Source organism: Bolinopsis microptera, chromosome 3, assembly GCF_026151205.1.
Source record: "Bolinopsis microptera isolate Bmic1 chromosome 3, MBARI_Bmic_1.0, whole genome shotgun sequence".
In the NCBI taxonomy this organism is placed as follows: Eukaryota; Metazoa; Ctenophora; class Tentaculata; order Lobata; family Bolinopsidae; genus Bolinopsis; species Bolinopsis microptera.
In genome coordinates this window covers 10895180-10901339 of record NC_087074.1, presented here as the reverse complement: position 1 = coordinate 10901339, position 6160 = coordinate 10895180, and the positions used below count along the sequence as shown (strand labels likewise).

Sequence of the window (6160 nt, the reverse complement as noted above, 5' to 3'; positions counted from 1 at the left end):
GATGAACCCACCATTTTAGCTGCGCTACAACCCGCTCATGGTATCTTGATATTATTAGTAAAATACGTAGTGCGGCGTTGTTTTGACATGTGGTAATCACATCTTGGCACTGATAGTATCTCATCACTTGGCAGAGTTGGGTATCTCCCTGATCCCTGCAGCTCCTCTAATCAAGTTGTTATCAGTAATAATCGCAGTTGTAAAATATTTAGTGCAGCTCCACAGGACTACTGGCGTCTGGCGAACTTCTCCGCAGAATCACCTCAGTGCTTCTACCGGATTACACTTGCACTGCAGGTCCACTTCAGAGTTCAGAGGTTATGACTTATAGGCAGATACTCAGATAGAGCAACACGAATGGGTTTCTCATCTTGAAGCGCTCACGCACACACATTTAGAGTGTCAAATTTAGAAGGGTGTAAAGTTGGTCCTTCTATCTCAGTGCCTACTTTGACGGGAGGGTGACCACGGTTTTCAGCGCTGCATTCGTAATAAATAAAGTGGTTGATATGGTTTGTAGAAATTCACCAGGATATACTTCACCACTTGTTCCTCTTCTTGTATTTTAGCCGGTTACTTCACCACTCGCTTCTGAGGGTTCCACAGAAGCCAGGGCGCGTCTTAGTATTTAAAATATAGTCACGTAATTAATCTGTTTACCGGGTAGCCGACTAGCTGCTGAATTCAGGGATACTTCACACATGCAATTGACCGGTAATCTACCTTGTTTGATATTATAATTCCCAATTGTCTGAGAGATGTTGACTTTGAGGAGGCGACAAAGCGTGATTGGCCGAGGTGGAGAGAGAGCGAGACATGCCCGGCAAACTGATTTCAACAATCAATAATTTGATTGAGCAATAAAAAGAGCAAACCTCTTAATATAAGCTAATTAATTGATTCTCAATTTGTTTGATAACAGATTTGGTCACGCCCTTTTTAGTCAAAACTATAATACGACAACTAAAAGCTTCAAAGCTTGGTAGAAACGGAAACTTCATTTGTGTTGCTTCCAACGATCAACAATTTTAGTAAGCAGAGAAATAAACAATTGAATAAATTCGAACACGAATCGATTTCCAATAAAAGTTCTACGCTATTCTTTTGTCTAAACTGAAATACGGCTGCTCAAAAAATTTCAAGCTTCAACAGTTTTGTCAATATGTGAACAAGATTGAAGGAATTATATACTTGAAACTGAAACTGAATGTTGAAACTTAAAGTAAAACTATACAGTATACATGAAACTAAAGATAAAACTGAAAGCTGAAACTGGAAGTGGAACATTGAAAAGAGCCATGTACTAATTGATGGAAGCATGCCAACTGAAGACCGAGTAAATGATGCTGGGAAGCCTAGTAACTGTGTACGGACTTAAACTTTAAAGTCCGTACAAAATCGAACATTTTCTCGAGGCCTCCGTAGTCAGGTTATACTTATTAAAACAAATTGCTTGGGGTTGCTGCAATTCAGTGGTGTTTTGCTTTGATAGTTAAGCAATCGACTAGTAATCATTACCTAGTCTTTCGCTTCAGACTGAGGTTTAACTAAGAATTGACAAATTCGTTATTGAATTTTGTGAACCAAATCAAAGTGTTTTAAATCGATCAATGAAAATAAACGATTTTTTTTTGGTTTTTTGAACCAAATCAAAGTGTTTAAAATGCAGATCAATAAGAATAACTGAATAAACGAAAATCAGACGACAACCGTTATGCATCGCTACGTTGAGTATTTAGCAAAAATACCTTGATAAAATTTACAAAGCTATATATCATACAAGAACACGGTGAAATAACTTTAAACACATCGACAAATTCATTAAACACATTGACACAGAGAAGGGTAAGCCAGTTCTCACTTGAACTCTAATATATAAGAGTTTAAGTAGAGCTGAGAAAGTTCTCACTTAAAGTTTATAAATTAGAGAAAGTTCCCAAGAACTTTTTGTGTCTCACAGCATCTTCAGCGTGGGACTTTACAGTCTACAGTAAGGGGATGTTAACAACTTCCAACTAGATCAAACAAGTGAAAACAGACTCAAGTATATACATTACCATTTTAAAAACGTCTAAATTATATGTCTTCCTATCTTGCAGATTGGAGATGTTATGGCTTGTTAAGGGCATATTATATTACCCTCGACTTAAATCAAGAAGAGAACTTTAAATCAGTTATTCTCACATGAGGCCCACAAAAGACATGAATACATATTATTATTTGGTTGGGTACTGTAAAAATACTTTTTACTCTTCCTTTTTAGTTTCTATCAATCCCAACTCTCAATTAACAAATTGCAAGTATCAGAGGGATTGCAAGAACCACGGTTAATTGATAAACTTACCGGTTAGGTTAAAGGTTTCGAGCCAGGATAAAAATCAGGAGTAAAATGTCGTGAGATAAAAAACGAAAAAGAGTCACTCATCTACCATAAAGCAGAAAAAGAGATATTATACCTAAAATACCATTTCTAAAACCTTACATACTATCACTAAAAACAAAAACAATAGCATTGTATAAAGATATCAATACATAAAACTATAAATCAAGAAAAAAGTTAATGCATTAAAACTCCCTATATCATATTAAAACTAAGAGAAGGCCGGGGCTCCTCTTCACCCCTCAATATATTATAAAGTTATAACTTATTCATTTTATTTTAAACACTGAGCAGTGTTGACTGTTGACACAATGCGTTTCCTCGGTTTCCAAAAACAGTACACGAAGCTAGTTTGGTATGATTGACGCCTGCCATGAAGCAGCCGAAGTGTCTAAATTTTACAAGAAATGTGATTTTTCAGTTTCTTTCAAAGGAATTGTGGACAAAGAATTGTGCGTTTTCCCGATCCAGGAAGGTCGCTAATTAACGTACCAACATCAAACAGAAATCAGTAAGGTTATGTGACATGGTCTGGATTTTTTCAAGATTGTCTCTGAAAATTGCCGAAGGAAGTTTTAGTAGACGAAGTTTATGTTAAACTTAATAACCAGTTGCCAATTTTCACAGACAATTTTTAAAGTTTTAAAAAACCAGTCTTGATGACATGGTCGACAAAAATCTCAACTTTTTCTTAATGTCTCAGACGCTTTTATAAACTTGTGGTACTATTATATCGAAAGACTTATCAGATTCTTTGTAAGATAGTTGGGTATATTTTTCCAACAAAATTTGAGCTATTCAATCTATTATCCCAGTGATAAAAATATTACTAAAATAAGGCGGTTTAGACGCGGTTTGCAGTGTAAAACACAACAATACAGAACGGCTGAAGATATAAGCACTGTTTTACTATCGAGCATGATTAACGGTAACAATATTATTTCTACTTCTGTACAGAACACAAGTTCCAATACTGAATATATTGTTTAAAAATCAAATATCCAACAAGTGACGATGCAGTCTTATATAAAAGTTAAAGTGTTCTTCAACTTAAGTTCTATCAACAAGGTAGAATCGGTCTGTTCAGCAATATTAAGAGGGCGTATCGAAGGATCTGTGTCGGCGTGGCGTGAAATTGCGAAATGCCAAAACATAAGTCAGACCAGCTAAGTGTTTATCAATTGTTCTAGACTTGCTTTGTACCCACTATAAAGTTTATATCACTTTGATAATGGAGTCTGGCAGTACAAATATAACTATATTAAGTGCAAAATAAAGTAAGGCAAATGTTTTAAGAGGCTCACAAGTCTATTATAAAAGGTTCTAAGAGGTTGTACCTACGTATCTGTGTCGGACAAATATTCCCGATATCTCCAGCTTCGACGTTACTAGAATCTAGCAGATATTGTTACTGAGCAGATATTGTTACTGAGCAGATATTGTTACTGAGCAGATATTGTTACTGAGCGATAGAGAACTAAGTGATAGAAACCAATTACCCGTACTACAGCTACAGGCCTCCATAACAGCTCCGGGGTAAGGCTATTAAAATGTAGATAAGATATTGTAAAGAAGCAAGAGATTGGGATGACAAATTGTGAAGAACAAGAGAAGCGCTAACCAGGCAGACAAGGAAGTCGTCTGGCAACAGATAACTAGATAGCACAACACAATTAAAATTAAAAGGAGAGAGAAGTGGTCAAGGAAGTGAGTACTAATCAAGTAATCTGTGGTTTAGTGCGAGATAGAGGGGTAGATAAGACAAAGAAGGTGCCGCACAGATGGAAGCAAGGTTAGCTAGCTTCTCCTAATGCCCATATAGCACGAGCTGCTAGCAATACAATAACAGTCTAATATACACGATGGAGGGGTAGTGAGTGTAAGGATCATTGACTGAGAGAGCAGGTGATGCTTGTGTCGTCATGCTGCTCCCTACTGCATGTGTAATTGTATTGTGGGATATAACCTACTCACATTGTCCTGCGTGGAGCATGCCGAATAGCACGTGTCAGGGCGTTCAATTCCGGGATTATGGAGAAAAGCCACGTGGGCACTGAAATTCACGGGGTTGCAGTCTGTGCGGTGAATGTTATAATCCCAAGTTATAAGCTTAAAAGCTGAGAGATCGGAGATCAAATAGTTGAAGGACGAAGGTGGACATGGTATTTGAAGAACGCGTTTAGGCTGGGATACCGCGACTGAAGTTTTACCCAGCAGCTCCTGGTTCCAAGTAATTATATCGCTATCTAGTATGCAAACCAACGGAATGCACGGGTAAAGATTCAAAATATCGATATTAACCATATTCTGAGACATTTAGTGATTTAGCCACTTTTTGACTTTTTATGCCTTCAGATTTCAGACGCGTTATCTAAAGTCTATTTCTACATAATGCGTGATATTTATGTAAACCGTAAATTTTGTCTTCTTCATCAAATCTAAGTAAAAGATTTGAGCTCTGCGATCGTAATGAAATTGAAATAATTAGCTATAAGAATGGAAACCAAATAATTCTACCATATTTAATCCAATCTACTGGAGGCTGAAGTCAAATCAATCTTATAAAAAAGTGCATAGCGTCCAGCTTCGATTCGATCATTAATCACATCCCTGCAATAAACATGGCCTATAGCTGAAGGTGAAGTCACGTAGGGAATGTTGAACAATATCATCAGTTTCTTGAATCCTCCATACTTCTCACGATTTCACCACGAGTATTTAAACTACTATTAAAATGTTTACCATACGGCACACTGAATGATTCGTCAGTTTAACAAGTATCTGAAATTTAAAAAGTGATGACGAGATACCAAAGTGAAACATGGAAAAGTTTCACCATGATATTTTTTTGAGAACCTGTCAGAATAGCAATCCTCGTGAAGCCAGACCTTTTTATTTGACCGTAACTTATTATCAATGATTCTGATATTGTCTTGAGCCTCAAATTATTTGGAAACTGGCGTGAGCTGGCATCGTAATTAAAAAGTTATCACCAAAGGGTGTCCAACCATTTTTATCGCTGAATGTCCAACACAATAAAAAACAGTAAAGATGACGGAATGGTACAGTAGTCCGTTGTGGTGACCAGTACTCCTTAAAATACTCGACAGAATAAAAACCAGCTAATGTTAATAAATGCGTAGAACAGAGCACTAACTGAAATTCATTCAAAGTTAGGATAAAAACTATATTCGTGGAAGGCTAATTATAAGCATTATATGGTACTGGTAGGTCACAAAGAGTTTTATTTGTGAGAAAGTTATAGCTCCGGAAAAGTTTTATCTCCAAGGTCGTCACGCTCTTTGATACTAACTATTCCGCCATTAAACTGTCCAGGAACTCAAATTGATATTCTCATATATGAGTAGCGCCTAATGAGAACGAATTGGGTGTAAAATTAAGCAGGTCGTTTAGAAACAAGAAAAGTATAAGGCATCGAGAACCTGACAACATGGACAATCAATACTAACTTGTCAAGCTTGAAGTTTTAAAAGGCACGTGTCTTTTATTCTGCCAAATCTGCAACCATCAAAGAAGTGTTTACGAGTTATTAATGAAGTGATGTAAGGCCTCACGTGCAAGCTTTTTGACCCACGTGCAAGCTGCCAGCTTCCTGGCCTAAGATCTCTGCTTCTCTGTTTCTGTGGATATGTCAGCATTGTCACCTTGTCATATTGTCACCTTGTTTTAGATAACAAACCATTGCATTCCAAAGCCTCGATAATTCTGATCCGTCTCAGCTAAGTCTACAATTAATGTATGTTGTTTGGAGAGGGTCTA

General features: G+C 36.9%; 1 protein-coding gene across 1 annotated transcript in view; it reads right to left on the bottom strand.

Annotated features, from left to right (window-relative positions):
• LOC134812122 (ubiquitin carboxyl-terminal hydrolase 46-like) overlaps positions 1–5332 on the bottom strand; it is a 100280-nt gene extending 94948 nt beyond the window's left edge. The window contains exon 1 of the mRNA XM_063819316.1: positions 5320–5332. The gene's annotated coding sequence lies outside the window, so the exon portion shown is untranslated. The remainder of the gene's footprint in view (positions 1–5319) is intronic.
• Positions 5333–6160: the final 828 nt, after the last annotated feature.